Here is a 12913-nt window from a genome sequence, read left to right as displayed (position 1 = left end):
ATCCAAGATCACATTGAGTCCATAGGAAAGCCAATAATATTAGAAGTGGACGAGGTGTTTCTTAATGGTTTACTTGCTCAAAGTGCTTAGTGATATGCTCCAAAGCCCTCAATCACTTTCTCAATTCCAAATATTTCCAAAACCAAAAGTCAAACTCGACCCCACCGATTTGATTCATCCGGCGCCACCGAGTTCACTTGACACATCCACTGCCAGAAACCCTAATCAGTTCGGTCTCACCGATGGGATCTCGGTCTCACCGAGATGGGCTTGCAAACTCTCTGTTGCCTGTTGCAACTATTTTGGTCTCACCGAAATATGCAGTCGGCCCCACCGAGTTTGCTTGACCAACTCTCTGTTTGCTTATTACCAAGATCGGTCTCATCGACTTTGTGTAATCGGTCAAACCGAGTTTAGGTTTTACCCTAACCCTAGCTCATCGGTCCCACCAAGTTGATCATGTCGGTCCCACCGAAAATCCTAACGTTCACATTTTGAACTGAACCGGTCTCACCGAGTTCATACATTCGGTCTGACCGAGTTGGCTCTTTTGTGTGTAACGGTTAGATTTTGTGTGGAGGCTATATATACACCTCCACCCTCCTCTCCATGAGCGAGAGAGCCATCAGAACGTGCCTATACTTCCAGCATTCATTTTCTGAGAGAGAACCACCTACTCATGTCTTGAGACCAACACATTCCAATCCAACCACAGGAATCTTGATCTGTAGCCTTCCCTAAGTTGATTTCCACTCAAATCATCTTTCCACCATAGCCAAATATGTGTGAGAGAGTTGAGTGTTGGGGAGACTATCATTTGAAGCACCAGAGCCAGGAGTTCATCATCAACACACCATCTATTACCTTTTCGAGAGTGGTGTCTCCTAGATTGGTCAGGTGTCAATTGGGAGCCTCCGTGAAGATTGTAGAGTTGAACCAAGGAGTTTGTAAGGGCAAGGGGATCGCCTACTTCATGAAGATCTACCCAAATGAGGCAAGTCCTTCATGGGCGATGGCCATGGTGGGATAGACAAGGTTGCTTCTTCGTGGACCCTTCATGGGTGGAGCCCTCCGTGGACTCACGCAACTGTTACCCTTCGTGGGTTGAAGTATCCACCAACGTGGAAGTACGATAGCACCACCTATCAGAACCGCGCCAAAAATCTCCGTGTCCCCAATTGCATTTGCACACTCCAATCCCATCCCTTTACTTTCTTGCAACTTGCATGCCTTACTTTCCGCAGCTCATATACTCTTGCCATGCTTGCTTGAAATGTATTTTGAATGTTTAAACTTGTGCTAAAACTCCACCTTAACTTGAAGTATTTTAAAACTGCCACTTTTGCTTGTTGAGGGTCTAATGACCCCCCTCTAGACACCTCTTCTCGATCCTTTCAATTGGTATCAAAGCATTGGTCTCCATTGCATTGGTTTAATAACCATTGGAGGAACATGGACGAGTCTACAGTGGGGAGTTTTAGACGTACAGTGCCTATGCTTGATGGAGAGTTCTTTAATGCTTGGAAAAATGAGATGCTTGAGATTTTCAATGAATATCATTGGAACAAGTACATTACTAGCCCTTGCGTGCCCCTTGTTGACCCCTTGCATCCTACCCCTGATGAGTCTCTCGACATGATCCGCAATCTTAGAACTATCAAACTTATCATTAGAGGATTGCCTATTTGATTGTTTGCTTGCCTACTCTCGAATGTGCTTACACCATATGGAGATTTATTAAGGAACGGTTCCCAAAATATTCCTTGAAAAATCTAGATGTGATTCTTCAAAAGTCCATTGCTTTAAATAAGATGAATCCTAATGATCCTAAGTTTGGTGATTGTTTATTTGAGCTTCGCGACCTTATGCATGCCAAAGGAGATGTTGGAATCATTAGTAACATCATCTCAGAAGTCAGTAGAATTCATAAAGATGAACATTGCCATGGTCATACATCTAATGAATCACTCTCTCTAGGTGATGGTCAATCACAAGATGATGTTGAACATGGATACTTCAATGAGGATGATGATAGTGACTTTGATCTCGATGAGTCTACGAGACACTTTGGTCTTATGGCAAACCTTTGCAGCTACATGGCTGGAGGAAAGGAATGTGTTCTTGATAGTGGACGTTCCAATCACATGACCGGAGAGAAGGATATGTTTCATGAGGTCGCTGAAAATGACGGCCCTCGAAAGTATGTCACTTTTGGTGATAACTCAAAGGGTAAGGTGGTTGTCCTTGGTAAGGTGGCCATCTCACATGACAGCTCCATCCAAAATGTTATGCTTGTTGAATCTCTTGGCTATAATCTACTTTCCGTATCTAGACTAGCTGACTTTGGATAAAATGTCCTATTTACTGAAGTAGATTTCCAAGTGTTTCGAAGAGATAACCATAATATGGTCTTTACCGGTATACGTAGAGGTGATCTATACATTGTTGATTTCACTAAAAAGGCTCAACCTAGAACTTGCTTAATTTCTAAATCTTCTAAAGGTTGGTTGTGGCATAGAAGGTTAGGTCATGTGGGCATGCGAAATCTTGATAAGCTTATTAAAGGTGATCATATCCTTGGAGTAAAAGATGTTATATTTGACAAGGATAGATTGTGCAGTGCGTGTCAAGCAGGAAAATAGGTTGGAGGAAGCCACCCCCTGAAAAACATCATGACCACGAGAAGACCGCTCAAGATGCTTCATATGGATCTTTTTGGTCCAAGCGCCTATAAAAGTCTCGGTGGTAATTCGTTCGGTTTAGTCATTGTCGATGACTTTTCAAGATTTCCGTGGGTGTTCTTTCTTGATGATAAATCGCAGGTCCAAAAGATCTTCAAGAACTTCGCTAGGAAGGCGCAAAATCAATTTGAAGTGAAGATCAAGAAGGTCCGCAGCGACAATGGAACGGGGTTCAAGAACGCAAATGTGGACACCTTTCTTGATGAAGAAGGGATTTCACATGAGTTCTCGGCTACGTACACGCCTCAACAAAATGGAGTTGTTGAGAGGAAGAACCGGACTCTTATTGAGATGGCGAGAACGATGCTTGATGAGTACAAGACACCAAAACAATTTTGGGCGGAAGCGGTTGAGACAGCTTGCCATGCAACAAATCGTCTATATCTTCACAAGCTACTCGGCAAGATGGCATATGAGCTTCTCACCGGTAACAAACCCCAAGTTGGATACTTTCGAGTATTCGGCACAAAGTGCTATATTCTTGATAAGCATCGTCGTTCGAAATTTTCTCCTAAGTCTCATGAAGGTTTCCTACTTGGTTATGGCTCAAACTCTCACACTTTCCGTGTCTACAACAATTTCACCCAAAAGGTTGAAGAGACGGTAGATGTGAAGTTTGATGAATCTAATGGCTCGCAAGTAGAGTAATTGCCAATTGATGTAGGAGACAAAGACCCTTCGGAAGCAATCCAATACTTGTCTATTGGCAAGATTCGCGCAACGGAGGTGAAGGAGAGTACCTCGTCCGTTCAAGTGGAAGCTTCTACCTCGCGACAAGGTGAACCACGAGTTGAATCGGAGGCATCCACAAGTGGGACACGGCAAGATGAAGAAAACGAGGAAGTACACCAAGATGAACCTCATCAACCTCCTTCTCCACCTCCACAAGAGAACAACAACACCAACAACGAAGAAGGCCAAGAAGAAGAACAAGATGATGAAGAGGATGTTCCACCCCGACCCAAACAAAAGCTCTCACGAGTTGGAGCAAGAGTTTCAAGAGACCATCCTGTCGAACAAATCTTTGATGATATACAAACCAGGAGAATTACTCGCTCTAAAACTCATTTGGCTAATTTTTGTGAAAATTATTCATTCATCTCTAGTATTGAACCTATGAGGGTTGAAGAAGCACTTGATGATCCGGATTGGGTGAACGCCATGCACGAAGAGCTACACAACTTCGAGAGGAACCAAGGGTGGACTTTGGTAGAAAAGCCGGACAACAACCAAAATGTCATCGGTACCAAAATGTCATTCGGAATAAGCAAGATGAAGATGGACATGTTGTTCGCAACAAGGACCGTCTCGTCGCCCAAGGATACACTCAAGTCGAAGGTATGGACTATGGTGAGACATACGCCCCCGTTGCTAGACTTGAGTCCTATCGCGGGAAACCACGGCCACCTATGGGACCAGGAGGCCCCTTGCTGGTTCGATAGGGGGACGTCGTGTTGCACAAAGAGCAGACGAGCGTGGGACAGCACGACAAAGATCACATGGGCAGTTTTACCCAGGTTCGGGCCTCCGCGAGGCGTAAAACCCTACTCCTGCTTTGGTGGATTGATGGTGGAAAGGTGGTGGTGCAGCATAGTACACTTGCCCGGCAAGGGTTGCCTCAGGGCGATAGTGGCTACTCGCGTATGGAGGTGTGAGCTATCCAACCTTCTAACCCTTTCTATGGTTGCCACGAGACTCCTTTTATAGATCAACGGGTCACCACAATGGCAAAGTAGTAATTACGCACTGATAAGATAGCAACAGTGCTATCATACCTAACTCTGCGGGCTGACAGGGCGCATTAAATGCACCGCTTAATGTCACATCGTTGGTTTCCCGGCAAGGCTTGCTTGGCTACCTTGCCAGCTCCGCGCCTGCTTGCTTGACACGTTGCATGATGGGTGCCGTCTGTGGGTTTTTCCTGCAGGGAGAGGCAGCCATGTGGTGAATGGCTGCCACTTAGTCACTCTGTGGCTTGACACCGCACTGATCAACGACGTGGGTCGTGGTGGAATATTTGGTGAGGTGGTTTTGCCTCGCCTGCTTCTTGGGGTGGCCTCGCCCCTTGCCGGGCTCACCTGCCCGCCAAAGGAGGCCTTTTTCTTAAAGGTATCTTTCTTCTCTGGCTTGATCTTGGTCCCTCTGATATGCATGTTGGTTCTTCGAATCTCTTGGTCCTTTGTACTCTAACTTGGGCATGTGCTTCAATCTTGTTCCCGTGCCTGTGCACAGTCTGGGCAACATACCCATGGTTTGTTGCACCGACAAAAGCCCCCGGGCCTGCCTCGAACGCGCTGCCGAGCGTCCTCGGGGTAGGGCCTAATAAGTGCACAGGTGGGTTTGCTGAAGACGCTGGTCTCTTGAGGTCTTCTTTGCTTCTTCATTAGTCTTGATTCCGGGCTAGTTTCCGGTTTCTCTGCGCGTCGTGGGTAACGTTGTGGAAGAACTCCGATCGTGGCCTGCAGATTCTCCTTGCCCCTCGATCACAGGGCGGAAACTGCCATCCCACTCGCCTCCCGTTCTGCATGAACCTGCCATGTGTTCTGCATGCCTTGGGTGTGGTAGGTGGTGGATGTGGAGGGCGCGGGGAGGAGTGCCATGGCCGAAAACCGAGCGCTGGTGGTTGGACCAAAGGGTCGGCCTTGACTCTCAGGGCCATAGAGGGTGCAGAGAGGCCATATTGGAGGAACGGGGCGGCCATTTCCTGTATGAGGAGCCAGCCCCCTACCGCGTCCCCCTATAAAAAGGGGCAGGGTGACACCTATCTGCACACACCTTCTCCTTCTTCTTCTTTGTAATCCTTCCCTTCTAGCCATGGTGAGAGGGCGAGGGCGCGGCGGCGTCCCGTCAGCAGCGACGAGGGCTTCTTCTCGACAGCGTGCCCCTTCTCCTTCGGATCCAGTGGCGGCGGGACCCTCTGCGAGGGGAGGAGGAAGGGGACGAGGTCGAGGTCGTCGTGGCGCTCTAGGAGGAGGAGGGCGGGGCGGCGCCTCGGCTGCGCCCCCAGCAGCGACTCCCCCCGATGGACGGCCACGTCGGGGACCAATCTCGGGAGTTCATCATCAGGGTATACAAGCCCTTGTGTTGTCATCTTCGCCTTCCAACCCCCTTCGCACGAGAGATGGAGCTCGAACCACCACGTCCTCTGAGGCTGCACATGAGGGGCTGTGGGAACAGCGGTATGCGAGTCGACATCGACTTCCTTGCTCCTCACGTGATGTACCTCCGCCGTAGCTGGAAGACCTTTGCCCGTGCTCACGGCTTCTCGGAGGGGCACGTCCTCCAGTTCGATCTAATGGAGAACAACTTTCTCTCTGTTAAGATCTTCGGGTGCTCGGGAGGTCGCTTAAGGTGCTGCGCGGAGAGCTCAACCGACGATAAAAACTCCTCCTCAAGCGGGAGCAATGAGGAGGACAGTGGCGACGATGATGACGGTAGCGGGCAGGGGAGCGATGACTTTGACTCAGTCTGATAGCCGCCTGCACCATCTTCATTAGGCGGCAGCACCATCATTTGCATCAGCATCTCCTTCCCGACAAAGCGATTTGCCGGGGAGTTGGATGCAGAGGTGGAGATGGTTCTCCCGGGCTCCTCTAGCAGTCTTCCAGCTGGACCCCGACAGGCTTCCTCTCGGGCTGCAGCTTCATTGGCCCTGCCGTGTCCTGCTGGCCCTGGTGGCGGTGGTCGACGGGGTCGCCTCCGCCGTGCTCTCCATCGAGGTGTTCCCTCCCGCTCCCGTTCCCGTCGGGCTACCTCTCCTGGGGCCTAAGGGGAGCGGGCTGGGCTCTGATACATCTCCAACGTATCTATAATTTTTGATTGTTCCATGTTGTTATATTATCAATCTTGGATGTTTTATAATCATTTTATAGTCATTTTATATCATTTTTTGGTACTAACCTAGTGACATAGTGCGTAGTGCCAGTTGCTGTTTTATCCATGTTTTTTACATCGCAGGAAATCAATAGACCAAATACAACGAAACTTCACGATGATTTTTATGGACCAAAAGAAAGAAGTTGGGCCCTGGTTGCACCTGGGGGGAGTCCCGAGGAGGGGACAACCCACCAGGGCACGCCAGGAGGCCCATGCACACCCTGGTGGGTTGTGCCCACCTCGGGTGCCCCCCGGACTGCCTCTTTGCTCTATTAATACCCCAAAAATACCAGAACCCTAGAAGCGTTGACGAAATATTCATCCAGCTGCCACAGAGTCCAGAATCACCACATCCAATCTAGACACCATCTCGGATGGGGTTCACCACCTCCATCGGTGCCTCTCCGATGATGCATGAGTAGATCTTTGTAAACCTTCGGGTCCGTAGTTAGTAGCTAGATGGCTTTCTCTCTCTGGCTGAATTCTCAATACAATGGTCTCTTGGAGATCCATATGATGTAACTCTTTTTGGCGGTGTGTTTGTTGGGATATGATGAACTTTGAGTTTATGGTTAGTCATATCTTTTTAGATCCATGAAAGTTATTTGAGTTTCATTGATCTCTTATATGCATGATCTCTTATAGCCTCATATTTCTTCTCCGATATTTGGGTTTTGTTTGGCCAACGTGATCTATTTATCTTGCAATGGGAAGAGGTGCCCGGTAGTGGGTTCGATCTTACGGTGCTCGATCCCAGTGACAGAAAGGGAAACGACACGTATGTATTGTTGCTACTAAGGATAAAAAGACGAGATCTATATCTACGCAATAGATAAATGGATCTTGTCTACATCATGTCATCATTCTTATTGCATTACTCCGTTTTCCATGAACTTAATACACTAGATGCATGCTGGATAGAGGTCCATGTGTGGAGTAATTGTAGTAGATGCAGGCAGGAGTTGGTCTACTAATCTTGGACGTGATGCCTATGTAATGATCATTGCCTGGATATCATCATAATTATTTGAGGTTCTATCAATTGCCCAACAGTAATTTGTTTACCCACCGTTTGCTATTTTTCTCGAGAGAAGCCACTAGTCAAACCTACGGCCCCCGGGTCTTCTTCCTCATATATTTTCTTGCGATCTATTTTCCCTATGCGTTTTTATTCAGATCTATTAAACCAAAAATACAAAAATACTTTGCTGCACTTTATTTATTTGTGATCTATTATTTCAATCTACTACAATTTTCTGGCATCATTACCCGAAAGGGATTGACAACCCCTTTAACACGTCGGGTTGCGAGGTGTTGTTATTTGTGTGCAGGTGCTGTTTATGTTGTGTTGCTTGGTTCTCCTACTGGTTCGATAACCTTGGTTTCTCCACTGAGGGAAATACCTACCGTCGTTGTGCTGCATCATCCCTTCCTCTTTGGGTAAATACCGACGTAGTCCTAGCAGATAGGAGCTTTTCTGGCGCTATAGTCCGAGAGTGATCAAAAGGAATTTGTGGGGCCGTTGCCGGGGAGGATCTTCAACATAACCAGGTTCCTAATCACAAATCTCATCTTCTCGCAATTTACATTATTTGCCATTTGCCTCTCGTTTTCCTCTCCCCCACTTCACAAAAAAATTCCGTTTTATTCACCCCTCTTTTCCGTTCACCGTTCTCTTGCTTTCTAGTCTAGATGGCTAGCGTCCCTACTCCTCCTTTCTCACCAGATTTTGAAGTTCTTTACTTCAAGCAAAGACAAGGATGAAATTTGAAAGATTCCTGGTATAGGCTTATGGAATCGTATCGTGTTTCCAATCTAAAGGGGGATGCTAAGGTTTTGCTTCGTAACTTTTACATAGGATTAGCTTTGCATCATAGACAACTTCTTGATTTTGCCGCTAAAGGAAATTTTATTGAGCTTGATGCAAACGCCGCCTATGAAATTTTGGAAGGAATTTTGGGAATTCCTCCTCAAAAGAAGGGGTTTTACGTTACCCCTGAGGGAGCTCAAATGTTGGACAAACTTGGTGATTTGCAAAAACATATGGTTGTAATACAGAAATATAATGAACCCCTCAAACACCTCAATGGTAGCATCAATCGCATGATTACTCTGATTACTCTTTGCAACAAGCGATTGGATATTTTGGATCTTCAGATAGTTTCTTTTCTGGAGAATTTAGGTAAGCGCAAAGAGCCTCCCGGGTTTGAGAAAACCCTTACAAAAGTTGCCAAAACTTTGGAAGACAAAAGTTAGATCCTTGCCTTACGCCTAGCTAAGGGCGTAAAACTATAGCACTTGTTGGGTGGAAACCCAATGAATAAAATTTATTTTTGCTTTTTGCTTGCTGTTATTGAGTGCTTACACAATTATGCTACTGTTATGATTGTGTTTTTTATGTTTTAATTAGTGTTTGTGCCAAGTAGAACCAATAGGATCTTCTTGGGTGATAGTTGTTTGATCTTGCTGAAAAAGACAGAAACTTTATGCTCACGAAGATAATTGTTAAAAGTCACCAGAACGTGATAAAATGCCAATTCTTTTTGCAGAAGATCAATACACAAATTATCCAGGTTGTCCTAATTTTGCAGAATTTTGGGAGTTCTAGAAATATTCGAACAAATCAGATTACTACAGACTGTTCTGTTTTGACAGATTCTGTTTTCTTTGTGTTGTGTGCTTATTTTGATGGCTCTATGGTTTTCTTTGATGAGTTTTTGCCATGGAAAAGTTGGAATACAGTAGATATAATACAAAAACAAAATAAGAATTGGTTTGATACAGCACTTATAGTAGTGATTTATTTTTCTTACACTAACGGATCTCACGAAGGTTTTGTTGAGTTTTGTGTGATTGAAGTTTTCAAGTTTTGGGTCATCTTTCGCTGGATGAAGGAAGGATGTAAGATCTTATGCTTGGGGATGCCCCGGCATCCCAAACTATTATCCAAAAATGAGCAACCAACTAATCTTGGGGATGCCCCCGAGTGGCATACCCTCTTTCTTCTAACAACTATCGGTATTTTACTCGAGGCTATATTTTTATCGTCACATGATATGTGTTTTGCTTGGAGGGTCTTGTATGATATGTGTCTTTGCTTGTTTTATTGTGTTTTAAGTCATCAATCTTTGCTGGACACACGTATTTGAGAGAGCCAAAATTATATCATGACTTGTTAGAATTGCTCTCTATGCTTCACTTAAATCTTTTATGAGCTAGGACTTGCTCTAGTGCTTCACTTATATCTTTTTGAGCATGGTGTGCTTGTTATTTTTGAACAAATGCACTCTTGCTTCACTTAGATTTATTTGAGAGTTAGTAAAATTTTGAAGAAATTCTCTCTTGCTTCACTTCAATTATTTTGAGAGAAAGAAAATTTGTTATGCTCATGATCTTCACTTATATTTGTTTGAGCTTATGAAAAGCAACACATGAAAATTAGTCCCAAAGTGATAGATATCCAAGAAGGATAAAGAAAAAATGTCGTGTAGATCATTGGACAAAATAAACTTGATTCTTAGTAATAGTTTTGAGATATGATGGTGTGATATGTGAGTTATGTTGATGAGTAATTGTGCTCTAGTAAGAATATTGGTGTTAAGGTTTGTGATTCCCTATGCATGCACAAAAGTCAATAATCATGCAATGAAAATTATATCCTACTTGTGGTGCCTTATTCGGTGTTAATTATGCTTAATGCTTGCTTATGAGATTATTCGTTTCTTGGTTGGTCGCTTCTCAATCTTTTTTGCTAGCCTTCATTTTGTACTAAGTATGACCTCTACTTGTGCATCCAAAATCCTTTAAACCAGTTTTGCCACATGATCCACTATATCAACCTATGTGCAGTATTCTTTTGCCATTCTAAGCAAATTAGCATGTGCCATCTCTAGCTTTCAAAATAAACTTCTCTTTTGTGTGTTTGTTTCGCTCGCGGAACGGTAACGGGTGGCTAATATTTTCCATGCTGGATGTGTTATTCTCACGATGCGTGTTTATTCACTTGTCATTGCACGAGAGTAAGGCAAAGGTCTTAGGGATGCCCAGTCCCGAAATGCAAAAAATGAATTTACTTTATGTTGTCAAATAATAAATTCCTTGGAAAGTGTTGGTATGGAGGGCACCCGTGGATACGGTTAGCCATGGAAAGTGAAAGTATGGTGGAAAAAGGAATAAACTTTATTTTCTGTTTGGGAACCGCCTATGGCATATCTAGCATGGAAAGTGTTGGGAACTCTAAGTCGTTTTCGTGGGTGGGATGGATACACCTCTCAAAATGTTTTTATCTCTAAGTTTTTTGCTTTGAGCTCTAGCACCTCTACAAATCCCTACTTTCCTCTGCAAAGGGCCTTTCTTTTACTTTATGCAATTTTTTTTTTGAAATTTGAGTCTCCATCCTCTCTTACAAAAGCACCAACTAGGAGGCAATATGATCGTACTTAAGTATTTGGGTGTAGCTAATATTCGAGTGTGTTTCATGAATGGATCAATGTTTGAGCATGATGGGCTAGGGATAACTTATTTTAGCATTGATATTTTGAAAGACATGGTTGCTTGTTGATATGCTTGAGTATCTAAATTATTATGTCAAAACTAGACTATTGCTTTGAATCACATAAAAAGTCCAAATGTCCATGCTATATAGAAAAGAATAAGATATGACATGATAAACAGCACTCCACATCAAAAATTCTGTTTTTATCACTTACCTACTCGAGGACGAGTAGGAGTTAAGCTGGGGGATGCTGATACATCTCCAACATATCTATAATTTTTGATTGTTCCATGCTGTTATATTATCAATCTTGGATGTTTTATAATCATTTTATAGTCATTTTTTGGTACTAACCTATTGACATAGTGCCAAGTGCCAGTTGATGTTTTTTCCAAGTTTTTTACATCGCAGGAAATCAATATCAGACGGAGTCCAAATGAAACGAAACTTCACGATGATGTTTTATGGACGAAAAGAAAGAAGTTGGGCCCTAGTTGCACCTGGGGGAGTCCCGAGGAGGGGACAACCCACCAGGGTGCGCCAGGAGGCCCAGGCGCGCCCTGGTGGGTTGTGCCCACCTTGGATGCTCCCCGGACCGCCTCTTTGCTCTATAAACACCCCAAAAATACTAGAACCCTAGAAGCATCGACGAAATATTCATCCAGCCGCCGCAGAGTCTAGAACCAACAGATCCAATCTAGACACCATCTCGGACAAGGTTCACCACCTCCATTGGTACCTCTCCGACGATGCGTGAGTAGTTCTTTGTAGACCTTCGGGTCCGTAGTTAGTAGCTAGATGGCTTTCTCTCTCTCGCTGAATTCTCAATACAATGGTCTCTTGGAGATCCATATGATGTAACTCTTTTGCGGTGTGTTTGTTGGGATCTCATGAACTTTGAGTTTATGATCAGTCATATCTTTTTATATCCAGGAAAGTTATTTGAGTTTCTTTGATCTCTTATATGCATGATCTCTTATGGCCTTGTATTTCTTCTCCGATATTTGGGTTTTGTTTGGCCAACTTGACTATTTATCTTTCAATGGGAAGAGGTGCCCGGTAGTTGGTTCGATCTTATGGTGCTCGATCCCAGTGACAAAAAGGGAAACGACACGTATGTATCGTTGCTACTAAGGATAAAAAGACAAGATCTATATCTACGCAATAGATAAATGGATCTTGTCTACATCATGTCATCGTTCTTATTGCATTACTCCGTTTTCCATGAACTTAATACACTAGATGCATGCTGGATAGAGGTCGATGTGTGGAGTAATAGTAGTAGATGCAGGCAGGAGTCGGTCTACTAATCTTGGACGTGATGCCTATGTAATGATCATTGCCTGGATATCGTCATAATTATTTGAGGTTCTATCAATTGCCCAACAGTAATTTGTTTACCCACCGTTTGCTATTTTTCTCGAGAGAAGCCACTAGTGAAACCTATGTCCCCCGGGTCTTCTTTCTCATATATTTGCTTGCGATCTATTTTTCCTTTGCGTTTTTATTCAGATCTATTAAACCAAATATACAAAAAATACTTTGCTGCACTTTATTTATTTGTGATCTATTATTTCAATCTACTACAATTTTCTGGCATCGTTACCCGAAAGGGATTGACAACCCCTTTAACACGTCGGGTTGCGAGGTGTTGTTATTTGTGTGCAGGTGTTGTTTACGTTGTGTTGCTTGGTTCTCCTACTGGTTCGATAACCTTGGTTTCTTCACTGAGGGAAATACCTACCGTCGCTGTGCTGCATCATACCTTCCTCTTTGGGGAAATACCGACGTAGTCCTAGCA

The sequence above is a fragment of the Triticum aestivum genome, chromosome 4D, assembly GCF_018294505.1.
Source record: "Triticum aestivum cultivar Chinese Spring chromosome 4D, IWGSC CS RefSeq v2.1, whole genome shotgun sequence".
Lineage (NCBI taxonomy): Eukaryota > Viridiplantae > Streptophyta > Magnoliopsida > Poales > Poaceae > Triticum > Triticum aestivum.
Note: the sequence above shows the minus strand (reverse complement) of the source record.